The following is a 15,638-nucleotide window of genomic DNA, read 5'->3' on the forward strand; positions in this document are numbered from 1 at the left end:
TAATATCTAGTAGATTGTCCTTTTAAATGTATACATCATGTACTGTTGGAAGAATCACTAAATCCTTTGCTAGAGTAAAAGTACATAGTAAATAAACAAAATGTACTTCACATATCACAAGTTTCTGCAGAAACGTTTTAGCTACTTCATATTCTGTTCGATGAATTAATTAATTAATGTCAGATTAGTTTAATCCAATGGTTCCTACTAGTGACCCTGTCCAAAGGATCTGAGGAAAACTGCAGGGGGTTGTGTGATGATTATTGGGAGAGGAGAGAATTGAAAGAAAAAATCTGCAAAAAAAAGTTGACTTTAACCTTTGCTTTTAGTAATAACAGGTATAATTTCACGTATTTGGGCCTAAGATGAAACCATTTGAAAAAGGTTGGAGGGGAAATCAGTTGGTGAAACTGCCAAAAACTCAGATATCTGAAATGTGACAAGGTTTCCCTACTAGATGGTAGATGAAGGAGTCAAAAGCCTATTTCTTGGACTGGAGTATTGACTTCCTGGCGTCTTGTCCTCACCATGAGGTTGATTATATAGATCTGGGTAGGGGGATTTTGTGTCCTTTGGACAGAGCTATACTGTTATGTTCCCCCTTTCCGGTCCTCAGGCTAAACTAAGCTAACAGGCTACTGGCTCCAGCGACAGATTTACCATACAGACACGACAGGGATATCAGTCTGTACTTATGGTTATGGTTATTAAAAGTGAAATATCTAGTTTTGTTAATCCAAGACTTTATATTCTATATGAATAATCAATCAATCAATCTATAACTTTATTTGTCCCCAATGGGGCAATTGGTTATATAACTGTGGGATGCATACATTTAGCACACATAAAAAAACACAGGGAACATAAATGCAACCCTAAGACCAAAAAACATGAAGACACAGTAAAAAAAACCAAAAAAAAAAACCAAAACAGTCTGATAAAAGGATAAAAAATAAAAATAATTTAAAACATTATGCAAATAACTCCCTTTTCCTCCTTGAGTTTAGCAGGGGCGTGGCAGAGGGTAGAAGGGAGTGTTTGAACCTATTGCTTTCAGCTTGTCAAGTCTGAGCTTGGGAAGCTCCTGCAGGGCCTCCTGAGCAGTGTCACTTATTTAGCTGCAGACATTTACCACCTTGCCGACTACACGTTTGTGTTTGACCTTGGGAGATTGAAAGAAAGAGAAAGCGAGCACATAAAACATTGTCATCAGGGTCCTGATACCCCTCTGGAGTAGATCCTACTGTTAGGATCTGGACTATTTAGTGGTTAGTTCCTGTTTTATTTTGGTAGCCATCCCTTATGTGTCTAAGTTTACTTTACTCCCTGTATTTTTCCCACCCTTATGATTGTTTGATTGTGTTCACCTGTGTCTGATTAGTTCTCCTCTCGGTCTATTTAAGTCAGTGTGTTTCCGTTTGTCTTTGTGGCATCATCCCTTATATGTGGCTTTCCGTGTTCCTTGTGATTCCTGTAAGTAATTCCTCTAAGTAATTACTAGTCTAGTCCCTGGTATCTGTGGTTTTTGATCTGTGTCCTGTTTCCCTTTAGCTTTCTTGTTTTTGGATTTTTGAACATAGTTGGATTTTGTGTGCCCTTATTTTTATTAAATAAATCATTTGGACTGTTTCCTCTTAGCTTCTTGTAAAGTCTGCATCATTGGGTTCACTCCTTGCCTTTTGCTCGGCCGCAAACCGTAACACATTGTCTAGTATAGTTCCCAAATACTTGTAAGACTCCACAATTTTTATATCCAGGCCATCAATCTGTGTATCAGGAGAGGGCTGCCAATGTCTAAAATCAATGCACATGTCCTCATTCAGCACTAAAAACTGATTCATGACGCCACTCTGAAAAACAGTCAATAACTGACCTATGGGAAATTTCAACACTGTTTAGGAGGCTCACTATGACTGTATGATCAGCAAACATAGAGATGTGATGGTTTTCATGCATGCTGCAGCAAGGGGACATTACAGACAGGTCAGGAAATTGACCATTTACTCTCATTCTTTGCCAGCACGTGAGGAAGTGTAGAATCCAGCAAACAATACCGCAGCCAAACTTATCAAAGTTTGTGGTTTTCCAAATGACTTCATTACTAACTAGAGGGGCACTCGGAGAGCAGAGACCTCCACCAAGAGCAGTAGTCCCTTCCTCTGTGATATGCAAATCTTCAAGTGCAATCACTATACCTACAGTATGTGTCTGGATATATTTCCAAAACTATTAGAATGATGTCGAAATATGGTTGTGCATAACTTTTTTCTTGTGTTATGTACTTCTAAATTAGAAATTTGTCACAACCAGAAAGTACATTTCCATTGCCACACCTTAGTTTGAGAAAAAAAATAGTCGTTGCGATTGTGGTGACATTAAAGTTGCACCAGTTTACCCATGAAACCAGTGTCCCCAAGTTCTCCATAACAGCTGCTTTCTGTATGAAGTTTGAGCAGCTTCATGTGAAGGATGCTGTGAATGTGGATTGTGACATGGACCCTACTCCTACCATTGGCAATGTTTTGTCCCTGTTGAACTTTTACTACCATTGTGTTTCATTCTTTCAGTTGTTGCTACCTGCAGTGAGCACATCTTTGTCACGTTGCCAACTTGTACTTCTTTTGAACCTGAGAGGACTTTCCAAACTGGCTGCCCCACCTTAACAGTCACACGATGCATTTGAAACATCTTGTTAAACGAGCAATTCCCAGACCCAGATCATAAAAACATCTCACCATTTTTTTATCGCTGTTTTGGGCAGCAGTGATGCTACACGTAGCAGTGTTACTACATTTGTCAGTGGTATGGTGGTAGTGTTGCTGTTTTCTGAGTCAAGTAGCTTTTCAGCAGCTCAGCTCTTGTATTGATCAAGTCGTGCGGTAGTGTGAGCTTGAGCTTACTTGATGGAGATATGGCAGAGGTTACCTGATTGATGCCATCTGATCGCTGATGTTTGCATTTACAGCTGGGGCCACATGTGTAAACCATGCGTACACATGAAAAGTGTACTTAAGCCACTTTCCATGCAGGTTTCTGTATGTCTGAAAGTCCAGGAGCGTTGAGAAGTGAGTGCGTTCTGTTACACAGCTTTCACAACATACGCACTGTAGACATAGTCTTTTGAGTCTGATTAATATGACGCTGTGATCTTTGTATAATTAAATAAATGCATGATCTTTATATATATTTTTTTTTACCTCCTCCGGGTGCTGGTCACTGCTTCAAGCCATTCAGCTCGTTTGACTTTGCTGGTAAGCACTGGAAGGCTTTAGAGTGCTTGATGTTTTCTTCTGTCAATTTGATCAACCATTGTTTCAAGTTTAGAACTGTTAAAAATGCACTTCTTCATCTGCTTCTTAGATGCTTCTGCCATTTCTCAGCAAAACTAAACTAAACGCAGGCTCTTTCTAGGCAGCTGGCAAAGGAGAAGCCTTTTCTTGCACAACAGCACTTTGAAACAGTAATCCATGCCTTTATCACATCTCGGCTGGATTACTGTAATGCACTTTATTTTGGAGTCTGTCAGTCCTCCCTCGCACGCCTCCAGCTGGTGCAAAATGCAGCCGCTCGCCTCTTAACTGGAATGCGTAAGAGGGAGCACATCACTCCCATCCTGGCCTCCCTCCGCTGGCTGCCTGTGCACTTTAGGGTCCATTTTAAGATTCTTTTATTTGTTTTTAAATCCTTACATGGTCTCGCCCTGCCTTATCTCTCTGAGCTCCTTCACCCGTATGCTCCTGCTCGGTGCCTCAGGTCAGCTGATCTGCTGCCGAGATCAAAACGAAGCTACTGTTGCTCATTAGACAAGCCCCATCACTGTCCACTTTCAAAACTCGTCTTAAAACCCACTTTTATTCCTTGGCTTTCAACCCCGCATGAGACTCTGCTAGTGTTTTTTTTCTAGTGTTTTATGGCTTGCTTTTACTTATTGTTTTATTGTTTTTGAGTGTTTTTAAAAACAATAAAACATTCATTTTTAGTGTTTATTCCTGTTTTATTTGACTTATTTTATTGTTTTTATATTGTTTCGTCTATTTATGTACAGCACTTCAGCTGTGGCTGTTTTTAAAGTGCTATATAAATTGAGTTGAATTGAGTTTCTATGCAAACCAAGCGGCTGGGGTGTGTTTGAAGCCATTTCTAGTAAATTGTGGGCATGGTCAGAGGGCTCGTGCACGTGTGGGGACAGATGTGCATGGGGTTTCATAAATCCGACAAAACGACTGCGTATGCATGTTTCCTCTTTTGTTCGTACACAGATTTGGACACCTAAATGTGTCCAAACGTTTATACATTTGGCCTGAGGTATTAATAAATGTTCTGGTTATCTGATTGCCAACATTGTGATTGAATGCCAATATGCAAATTAGGCAGGAGGAGCTGAATTAGCCCTTTTCACTCCGTGCTCCAGTAACAGTTGAGCAGCCTGGTACATTTCCCTTTTTTATGGGGGTCAAAGCGGAGCTCGAAACCCTGACCATGTGGAAGGTATGGTGTTTATTCAACGCCCAATATGAGAAACAAATTTTGCCTAATGTAAGAGTGGAACACGCTGAGCGGCAAACACCACCATGAGCCAAGCTAACATGCCTCGCAGAGAAAGCATGCAGTCCTGCCGAACCAGTCCAACTGTTCTCAGCCCTCTCTGCTGGCTCACTTTACACATGAAGATCACTATGTGATACTGTTACCAAGTACTGCACTAAGTCTTTACAGTGACGTATGGGCTACAGACTGAATACACAGATAACAGACCACTGCCTTTATTTATCTTAATGAGTGTCATATATGAGAAGAGATCAGACTTAATGAGCTTAACAATTAGTAAATTATTCACTGTTATAACTGCTCATGCATGTTTGCCCCCCCCCCCCCCCCAGTACATTTCTTCTGAGTCGTGAATGGGTCAGCTGATTAGTACCAATGAGTTTCATGTAGTCAGTTTTGTGGGTATTTGTCTGGTATTTATGGTTTATTTGTTGCACAAAAATGAGTTGTCTTTTCTACTCAAGTCACACAGAGAGGCTGCGTCTGTGCAGGGTCGTTAATGACAAACCACTGAGCAAGCACAAGACGAATGTAAGACCTAATGAGTCAATGAGTCCAGATGTGCTGGTGTGGAGCGACGCATTTGAAAGAGCAGAACAAGTTTTGAGACTAATGAGGACTGGTCGAGTTAAGAGTTGGAGTGCTAAATAGACACTGCGTTTAAGTTTGGACTCATGCTACACATACAACAGCAGGTTAAATCAGCACCACCAACAAACAACCAATTAGAAATTTGAGATAACTCACTTATGAAGTCTCATATAAATCCAACAATTCATACGGCTCTAACAAGAACAGTCTGGTTATATTGGCAAAAGTCCAGATGATTCATTCCAATCAAATATTTAGCCCAAAACAATATAATCACCCACAGAAAACGGTTTTATCATCTCAGATGTGCTAATTGTCCACATTTTCTTTGTTGTGACTAGCATGTGGCCGTCATGCTGTTCTCAAAATGCATGTAGACTTTTTGATTGACACCTCACTCGATCAGTTCGTACGTAGTATCTTCCATGTCATGTCCACAGCCAACCGTAGCCAACAGGAGTCGGCGCTGAATGGAGGTGTCTCGTTCTCTTCTTTCGTATAAACGATGACTGGCACTTTGTATGGCCAGTGAAATTCTGAAAACAAGGATATGCTGCTTCAGTGAGTAATTTACAGCCAAATCAAGGAATTCAGTACAAATAGAGATATTGCAGTGTTTGAAATGATACATATGATAAATGGCCTCAATCTAAGGATATATATATATATATAATGATAGATACCCAAAATATGAATAGAGGTGACCTAAATATAGGTTGTCTAGATATACTGTATATGCTAAATGGTCTTTTTTTGGAGAATGCCTGACTGTCCTTCAGAGACTTTTGTCCTAAGAAACAGATGAGACCCGTGGTATTATAACAAGGAGAGGACCTTAGCTGCAGCCATCGAGAGACGCTTCACTTAAAAACAGTAACCGTGCTCGATCCAAGGTGAAGTGTGTGTGTGCGTGTGTGTTTTGCTGAGCATGTGAGAAAGAGAGCATGATAAAAATAGCATTTTGTCATCATAACAGACATAAATCTTATTACTACAATGTGTTTAACCTTTACATAAGTTCACAGCAGCCTTATCGCTCAAAGGTCCGCATCTGATTTTCATTCAAGGTCAGAGGTCCAGAACTATTGGCGATAACAAAATAATATTTAATCAGTTAATTAATGTCACATTTGTTGGGATTGGGCCAGCACAAAGCCAAGGCAGACAAGATTCAAATATTAGTACTTTTTTAATAGTATTTTTTTAATGTTTTGTGTATCATAAGTTGAATGGTTGGGTTTGTTCCCTCTAGTGGTGTGATTTAGTCAGGACACGAGAGAGCAGGTCAGGCAGGTGTGTGTGGAGGAGAGAGACGTGTGTGTGTGTGTGTGTGTGAGTGTTTGTGGAAGCCTGTGTGTGATCTCTGTGAGGAAATCCAATCTTGTTGAAGTCCACATCTTTGAATATATCAAGGTGGTTTCCATGGAAACCACATGCACTCAAAACAAATTGTGAATGTCTTATCAAACTGCCTTTTTTAATAGCAATGAAATAAAGTTTCTCTTCAGTTTACAGAAGGGTCTCTGTTCATTTTTTTTCCATTATTTTCTTAAAATGAAGATGGGCTCTTTTATCAACCTGTGTTAGTTTACACTGACACACTCCTGGTAGCAAACATGCAGCTCATTGGCTCTTCCACCTTTCCATCAACCCCTGATATTTAAATCAGTAAATGAATATTGCTTAGTGTGGATGCTCTTCATACCCTTTCACAGTGTGTCTTATACCTACAGCCCCTCCAACAAGCCTTTATTTGGTGAGTGGCGATCTTTATATCGACCCATCCTAAAATTCAACATGAAATCAGTATTTGACTGTTTTCCTTAAATAGCTTTTGTTGACACCATGTTAGATTGTACATCAGACACGTGACCCTGGTGAGCAGCAGCGTTAGCACCCATGTGTCTTCTCTGTCCATTGCAACTGAAACAATGCATCAAATAACATACTGGCTTCAGTCTGTCTGTCCTCAGTGTTTCAATTTCATATTTTCACTGATTCATTTACAGTGTATGTGTTTACCAATGTGATTTATAGAGAACAATTTGTACTAGTAGACGTACACATAAAGCGGTATCAAAGCACACATTTCACAGGGGGATTCTGCATTCAAATCTCTTGAAAAGTTTCAAAAGAAACCACCAATTTCAAAAACAAAAGCGGCCCACTGCTCCCTTTTTGTTTGACTTTGTTTTGACTTAAACTTATTTCAGTTTCAGAGATATTTTTCGCTTAGTCTCTTAGAATTAGACTCTAAATTCAGTAAGTTATTTTTAACCTAATTAGTAGATTAGGCATACAGACAGGCTGCACATCAGGTGATACTGCACTGTTCATACTAATACACTGTTTCTAAATCGTTTACATGTGCAGATGTTTTTGTATCGTCTGCTAGATTTTATGAGGGAATATTTCTACTGTGATTTTCATATACTTGTACATGAGAATGAAGTGAATTCATAGGTCATTTTGAAGCATTATCCTCTCATGTAATCACTTTACAGGAGCATTAAGTACCTTTTTTTGTCCATGAATTTCCACTGCGTGTTGCAGCAAGACACTGAAAAATAAGAGTTTGACCTCTGTATCTATCCAGTGCGATTTGGGCGCCTCAGCGTCTTGATCTCATGTGTAAACACCAGATGATTCTCAGAGCTAAAAAAAAAAAACTGACCTGGTGTACAACAGCGCACGAAGCCCAGGAGGAGTCGAAATTATTCATTAGAATTTGTGCTCTGCATTTAATAAACACTGTTCTCAAATGAGTTGTTCTACTCACACACTGTTTTGGGTGAGGAACACCTGCTTTCCAGCTCTGTCTCTTGCTCATCTAGGTCATGAAAAGCTTGAAACTTGGCCTTGGATACAATTATACATAATAAGGACCCTTTTTTTTTCTTTTTTTTTTTACTTCATGGATTCTCTATGCCTTTCCTGTGTCTGACTTCCTGCTGCTGCGTGCAGCTTTATCCATCAAAAATAGACTACTCGTGTATTCTCTGCTGCAAACGTGTTATGGCACTTCTGGTGGAAACACATGCATTGTCAAGAATGGCTGCCATCAGCTCGGAGGCCTACTGATATACTGAAACATCAAAGCATAACCTTTCGCTTGTAATTATTTGTTTTTACATGCTGGCCCATGAATCGACAGATATGTATGAATATGTACACTTTGATCAGCAGCAGCTTCTATACATTGCTACTTACTTCATTGGTGTAACCTGTGACACTGCTGATGACATCACCAAGAGCATAAAAGCAGGAAGTGTTTGGTTGCTGCCCTGCTTTCCCTCCTGGGAAAGCATGATGCGAATAGGTCAGCCTGAAAACATCAAGAAGAAGAGAAGGCAGAAGAATGATTGAGTGAGATCAAGACAAGCTTGTAATCCCCTCAAGAAAAAAAGACTGAAACAATAAACTATAACTGAACTGAAACAGCACTTGTTGTGTTCATTTCACCGGGAAATATTGATGGTAAAATAGAATGTGCGATAAATCTGGAGTAGTAAGAATAGTAGTAATTGTGGCTTTGCAGGAAAACCAGATCATAGCTGTCAGATGAGTAAAAAACGGTGACAGAGGGTGTGTTTTCATCCACTTTGTCACAACAAATCATTTGCAAATGCTTTTTGAGAGAAACCTGGTGCTGCTTGAATCACGTTTTCTATTAACAAAATCAGGAAGTGTTGCTGTTAATCAGCCTATTAGACAAATCCTCTGAAATGTTTCACTGTGTTCTGTTTTACATCCTCCAGCCAATTTTGCTTTCAGACCAGACGGGCTGGTGGCAAAGTGCTTTCCCTGCAGAACAAAATAAAAGTGGCGAAGTTGTTGTCAATCACTGGTAATAGGGCTGTTTCTTTCTGTGATAGCGTTTGCTTGTGCCAAGGTTGCATTATATTTCATTAGCCAGGTGGGTCCAGACTTCTGATTGGCACGATCTGACTGCTGATTGGCTGCTGGCTGTAAGCCACATATATAAAGTTAATACTCTAGCATTGCTTTCCAAGAACAACCAACCAACACTTAAACATTGGAATACATCTTTATTTTCAGACCATATCTGAAGCCCTGCTATGCATTTATTATTTTTTCACAAAGATTTTCTTACGCTATTTGCTCATATTTGTTTTGTGTCAGTGTTGAGGTACTTAATATTTTCATATCATAATACTTCTTCTCCACTACAGTAGAAAGAAACATGCATTCGACTGTTAGTTTCTTTTCAGTGTGGAATTTTTCCAAAGAAACACAAGCTTGTACAATAGAATGCATCGTTAAAGGTTAAACCACTTCCCTGGAGCACATACAGTTATTAAAAGCGGCTCTTTATCAACCAAGTGCAACACTTAAATGCTATTTACGCGCTGATGCTCCAGTATTAACAATGTATTAATGGAACACATACCTTCAAGGTTCATTTGTCATTCTACAGCACAGAGTTTCACAATGAAATGCAAGTTGCCGTCCCTTTATGCTGCACAGGATTGCCTTTTTTTCTGTTTCACCAGGATTTTTACAAATGCTGATGCCACGAGTCCACCCCAAGCACACCCCTCACCAGTCCCAATTTTTTAAACTTGGATTTTTCATGTTTTTTTCCATGCGCTTTCTGTAAATGTCATTTCCAAATATGAAAGTCTAAATACTGCTTGAAAGCCCCCCCACACAAAACAGCATGGAGGAATACATTTCCTATTTTGTTGGCCTAAAATAAGCATGGTAGGTTTATTTGTATACACCCTTGAAACAGAGGCAAGTGCTGCGCTGAAGATGACGCACTGCATTAAAACAGCAAAAGGAAACAAAGGCACATTAAAACAATGAAAATCTAAAGAATTGCAACCCCTGTGCTTGTATACTGTTGACACACTAACCACATTTTGATGCACACGCTAAAGCATGTATTTTACATTTTCACACGAATTTAGGTGTGCATTCAAGCCATGTGATGTGCATGGAGATTAGATGCGGTGGTCACACCTGAGAAGATGCATTGTGGAGGGAACAGGGGAGAGCTTGCGACCCTTTTGAACCACTCCCAGGACTCTTGTCCTGATTGTTCGTGCAGTCTTTTTGGTGGTACAGCCTCTCCAGCACACGGGGCACCCTCTCCACGGCTCACCGCTGTGAGGGATTTGGTGCGCCACACCGCCACCTGGTGTCCGGCCGCGCAGCTGCACTCCCCCGCTGAGCGCTCAGACGGGCTTGGCGCTCCGAGGTCTGCAGGCGGCCGCCGCTTTCTCTCAGCCTGAACACAGCTCTTTCTCCCGCAGATACCCGGGCTGACAGCCTGCCTCCCTGCTCTCCAGGAACATCTTAAAGGAGACCTAAAACTGCTTTTCCCGACGCTGTGCTTCCTCTAAAAAAAAGCCGCCTAGGTCTGCTTGTATAAATAAAGAGCTGCGGTAAAGACAGAGAGCCTCCCCTCTTCAGCTGCTGGGCACCAGGTAAGACAATTTTGCATTAATTTGGAAAGAGAAACGTGGGATTTTGCCAATTAGTGCCTTGTTGCTGGCTTGGAAAGCGCCCGGAGAGGCTTGTGGGAATGAACAAAAGAAAACGCACAGTATGGATTGTTCCAGATTGACTGCACCTGCTGCAAATGAGTGTGGCTGCACGTTGGGTGTAAATATACAAACCACTTCTGGAAGGTGCTGTCAGATGAACGAGGCGCTTTAGTGATGCACGGGAAAGTGACTGTTACTTCGGAAGCCATGCTTAAAGGCTTCTTCACAAATTGTTCTCAGTCACCAGTGCAGCTCTGAGTAAAGATGCAGACTAACTGAGACTTATAAGGCAAACAGGAATTGTACCCATTCTTATCACTTGATGCTGCCCACTAAGGTGCATCCTTCTATTGACACTAGTTGAATCATGATTAAAATAACTTGTTATGCATTGAAGTACAGCTGGTGCACACTGAGTCAAAGAGGGTTTTACCCTGGTGTGGGCTGCTTCCCTGTTTTTTTTGTTTCTGCCTCCCTTCACAATGACAAACTTCATGTGGCGCTGCAGACCTCCAGACAGCACTGCCAGCTCTCTCCACCACACTGCCCTCTGCTCCATCTACAGCGTCTGCAGGATGCCTCCAGTCCAGGCTGAGGATGCTCCTACAGGTTTTTACTATTTACTGAAATTTTACCTTGGGGAGAACTGTTTTCTGAGGTTTGTCTTTATGAGACACAGACGGGGATTAGGGCTCATCCTATTCTATTGTCACTCGCAGGCAGCTCTCATGACTGCCTGGAACATTTTTAATGATAGACGGCTGAATAGATTCACTGGCTTGCAGGATTGATTTTCATCTGTATGAGGCTATAAAGATTCATCTGATAAGAAACCAATGAAGCAAAATGTCATGAAAACTAAAAAATCCATAGTAATCATACAGTAAATTTGAAGTGGAATGCTTATGAGTATAGCAAATCCAAGTGCCTGTAGGAAGATGGTAATGCCTCTGGGAGAAAATAAAAATCATGAGGTAACTGTCAACTGACTGAAAAGTCTGAGGAAATTAGTGTTTTTTCATCTTGGAAGAGCTTCAATCCAGATTTTCTGAAGAGTTGCCCATGGTCATGTTTCTGAAGCTTCCTTTCATGATCTTCTTTCTTCTTCTCTGCTGCATGAAAATGTCGCCCTCACCATGTCGCCCTCACCATGTCCCACTATCCTAGAGAATAATAACGGCTTCTTTATCGCCCTTAACTGAATTACACGCTCAAGTCAGGCGCACCAGTTATTTCCTTGATTGTGTAACAAGTGAGATGCTGCGGCATCTGGTGTCCCATCCCACGGGACCAGTGTGGGGCCAGAGCTGGCTGTGGTCCCTCTGATAGTGTTAACCCCCTCATTCATTCAGCCAGAGTCTGCAGAATTGAGAGGGCTCAGGATTTCACCCCCAGGGAATACTAATAACCCTACCAGAGAGATTTGTCTAAGCCTTGCTCACTATCAACCCTGTAGGCAGGCACGATAGCATGCCAGGACTCTTCAGTCGTGTTGAGGGTAGATGCAGTCTGGTAGGGTGAATGAAGCTGCTTAAGTAAGCACTTTGATTAGCCCAAGAGAAGTCATTAACTGTGCTGAATGCTGCTCTGAAGACCGGGTTTTGTTGTCTCCGAGTCAGGTCTGTTTCCTTTGAGTTTCACAGTATTTGGGGGTCCAGTGTGTTCGGACATGATTCAAGTACTTTTTTCTGCTTACAAACATTTTTTAAAGATACATTTTGTCTCCACCTTTTCTATGTTGTCTTTCAGCATTACTGATTTTTGATCTGCTGTCACATTTGAAACTAGAATATTTCCCATTTTTGTCAGAAAAATGATTGAACTATTTGGCGATGATCAAAATAGCTGCAGATTAATTTCCTGTCGATCGACTTATCGATTATTTTTTTGCTGAGGCATCTTAAAGGATAGTTCTAGACAATGGTTCTCAATTTTGCAAAGTCATATTTGAGCAAATTGCACAACTGAATAATGCAATCATTTTCACAGATATTGCGATATGTGGCACAATTTCTTTGGGAATGGGAAAGGTTGAAAAAATACTGTTATTTTTAACATGGTCTGTATCAAACAGTCTTGTGATTTGTACACTGGGGCATTTCTGTATTTTACCTTTATCAAAAAATTGCTGCTCTTGCAATCTGGATGTTGCTCTTGGCAATATTGTGATTTGTCTGAATCCATTTGAATGCAGTAATGCATTTTAACTAAGCTGGAGAACTGATGTTAAATTTTCAGTGCTGCTGCTGTCTAACTGATGTGACAGTCTGATGTTACCGTTAGCTGTAGCTCAGCTTGCTAGCTCTTATGTCAGAAAACAAAACAAAACCTTTTGACAGTAGCCTCGTTTGCTGTTACTGGGCAATAGGGCGTGCAATGGACGAACAGGACAGTGCTTTTTCTGAATGCCCCCTGCACATGAACTTACTGTACATGCACACATGCACACTGTCGGCTTACACTGAATGTAAAATTCAGACAAGGCGGAACATTCAGTTTTTCCCCACGTTCGAGCAGTTTGAATTTCAAATAAAAAGTGCTCTTTTTATTTGGTCTTTTTATTTTGGTTTTTAATGAATTTTTAGTTTATGATCTGGCTGAAACCCCGTCCATTTTTTACGTTGAGAAAGGCACAAGCTCTTTCTGCTGGCTTTCGTGGTTTTGTATCACATTTTATTTGCTCTGGTTTCTGTCTTGACTTTGTCTCAGCTCTCTTTGGATGTGGTCTTGGCTTTGAACTCCAGCAGAGCTGCTTGTTGAGTTGATGTGGAGTTGACTAAGATCATCTTCTCTACAGCACTGCTTTTCAGCTTGTAATCTTTGACATTTTATCTCTTCTCTGCTCTGTGTTTGCGATGATTCAACTGTCACCAAGTTACTTTCAGATATTTCTATCCGAGCACTGGAGCCGGGTGTTGAACCTCAACACTTTCTTTGGTACTGACAGAACTGTGTCTGTAGGTCAGAGTGCTCAGCTGGCTTCAAAAGTCTGCTTAGTTTTAAAGGATTTTCATTCATGCAAAGTTCTTTAGCAATGTTTGTCTTTAGGCAGCTTTTAGTGTTTTTCTGTTCTGTTGAACTTGGGTATCATACCTGCGTTATATAGAAAGATTTCATTTCATATATTCTCTGATGCACGGAGAAGTGGTGTCATTCACATTTGTGGCAGCGCTAAAAGATGAGTAGCTGGGTACTTCACATGAGTTTTGAGGCGATGAGATGTGGAGCAGGTATGTGCTGGGGTTGAACAGTTCATTGAGGTTGATTGCGAGCAGTCAGCTGTGGTGCACGGATCTGACAGGGGCGGCGGTGAACCCTGAGGGACTCGACCCCCATCTCCAGCTTAGGTCCCTCCATTTACCTCTCCATTATCACTGTCTCTCCACATCGTCTGCCCCTTCCAGACTACTTTGATTGTACTTCCAGTCAATCTCAAGTCCTGTCGCTCTCCCTTTTTCTTCCTTTTCCTCATTAGATCCGTCTTCTTCTTCTTCTTCTTTTCTGCTTTTCTAACTCTCTTTGCTCTCTGCAGATTCCTCGCCACATGGTTTTGTTAGCCGTTAACAACTTTCTGCCTCCCCTCCTATCCCCTCCACTCTCCTCATTTCCCTTCTTTCCTTCTCTTTCATGTCACAGCTTTCATTTTACAACTTCTTCTTGTGCCCTTGGGTCATGTCTGTGTTGGATCATGAGGGTAGCGTTTCACCGAGATCAATGACGGCTGAAGATATTTCATTTAAAGTGTCAGATTAAATTAGGACAAACCTCCACTGACAAGGGTTTAACGGCCTTGATGGAGAGCAGCGACATGCTCTCCTATCAGCATCGATTAGCTCTATTGTCATTTTAGGGGAGAGTCTCGTTTGATTAATCGGGCCCTAAGTAGTACCTGGAGGGACACCATTTGATGCTCTCATGGATTAATAATTAGTTTATCTCAAAACTGACTAATCAATAGCTGAACGTTCTTCTGCCAGATTGTGCATTGCTGTCTGACTCGCAGGGAATCTGGGCTAACCTTTTACAGTCGGTTTGCACGATGCCTGTGAATGCTCACAGAGTTGGCTGCAAAGCTTTTCTGACACCACCGAAGAGTCAGAATTAAAGGCTGCTGTAAAAAAGCAGAATTGAAGACAAAAGCTACTGTACTGTGTAATCAATGCACAGAGGCTGCCTTGTGTCTCCAGACATAGAGAATAGGGAATAGACACAAAGAGAGGGTGGGAGGGGGATTATTTGTCACCAGTGAGTGTTCAGGGCAGAGAGCTTCATGACACTGATGGCCTGTGAAGCTGCTCTTTGAGGATGCTGAATGAACTTGTCATGACAGATAGGGCACTGCGTCCCCGAGCAGCCGGGAGCTGTGGATAAATTGTGCAGTACAATGAGAGATTGTAAGGTTGGTGTGGAAAATGAAGATTTAGACTCCTTGATATTAGGACTTTCAACTGATCCTCTCGGAGGTGAAGCCGCAGTGGAAAGGAATAGGGGAGGGAAAAACAGTCAAACTGGACTCTTCAGGCACTTTTGACAGCGTCATCGCTACTTTAGTTTTTATGTCTTTATATTGAAACAATTGCATTTTTTCCTCATGGATATTCAGTCGGTGAACCTACGTGTACAGGCAGGATTGCTGCTCATGCTAAAGATGCCATTTGTTCCAGGTGTTGAGACATGTGAAGGCTTTGAATCCGTTCTGCAAAACAAATGTAGAGTGTCGCCAGTGGCTCATTTGTCTCCATATTACAGGCAGCATTTTCTAAAAAAAAGGTGCTTGAGGCAACAGGGCCTAATTTCCTGAAAACTTTGGTCAACAGTGTCTTTGAAGCAGAACACACAGCAACTTTTTTAGAAGTGCAAAGATGTAACATTTGCAGGGAAATAAGCTGTTTGTTTCTGGTACAGTAGCACGAGATTGGTTTTTGAGGGAACAATTGCTTCGAGCTGAACATAATGAACCTTGTAAATAAAAACATGGTAGAAAAT

At 41.2% G+C, this 15,638-nt stretch overlaps 1 protein-coding gene across 2 annotated transcripts in view; it reads left to right on the forward strand.

Moving 5' to 3' along the window:
• Positions 1-10,323: 10,323 nt before the first annotated feature.
• Positions 10,324-15,638, forward strand: part of nav3 (neuron navigator 3) — a 387,811-nt gene continuing 382,496 nt past the window's right edge. For both annotated transcript variants that reach the window (XM_076721935.1, XM_076721938.1), the window contains exon 1: positions 10,324-10,592. The gene's annotated coding sequence lies outside the window, so the exon portion shown is untranslated. The remainder of the gene's footprint in view (positions 10,593-15,638) is intronic.

Source organism: Chaetodon auriga, chromosome 22, assembly GCF_051107435.1.
Source record: "Chaetodon auriga isolate fChaAug3 chromosome 22, fChaAug3.hap1, whole genome shotgun sequence".
NCBI classification, from domain to species: domain Eukaryota; kingdom Metazoa; phylum Chordata; class Actinopteri; order Chaetodontiformes; family Chaetodontidae; genus Chaetodon; species Chaetodon auriga.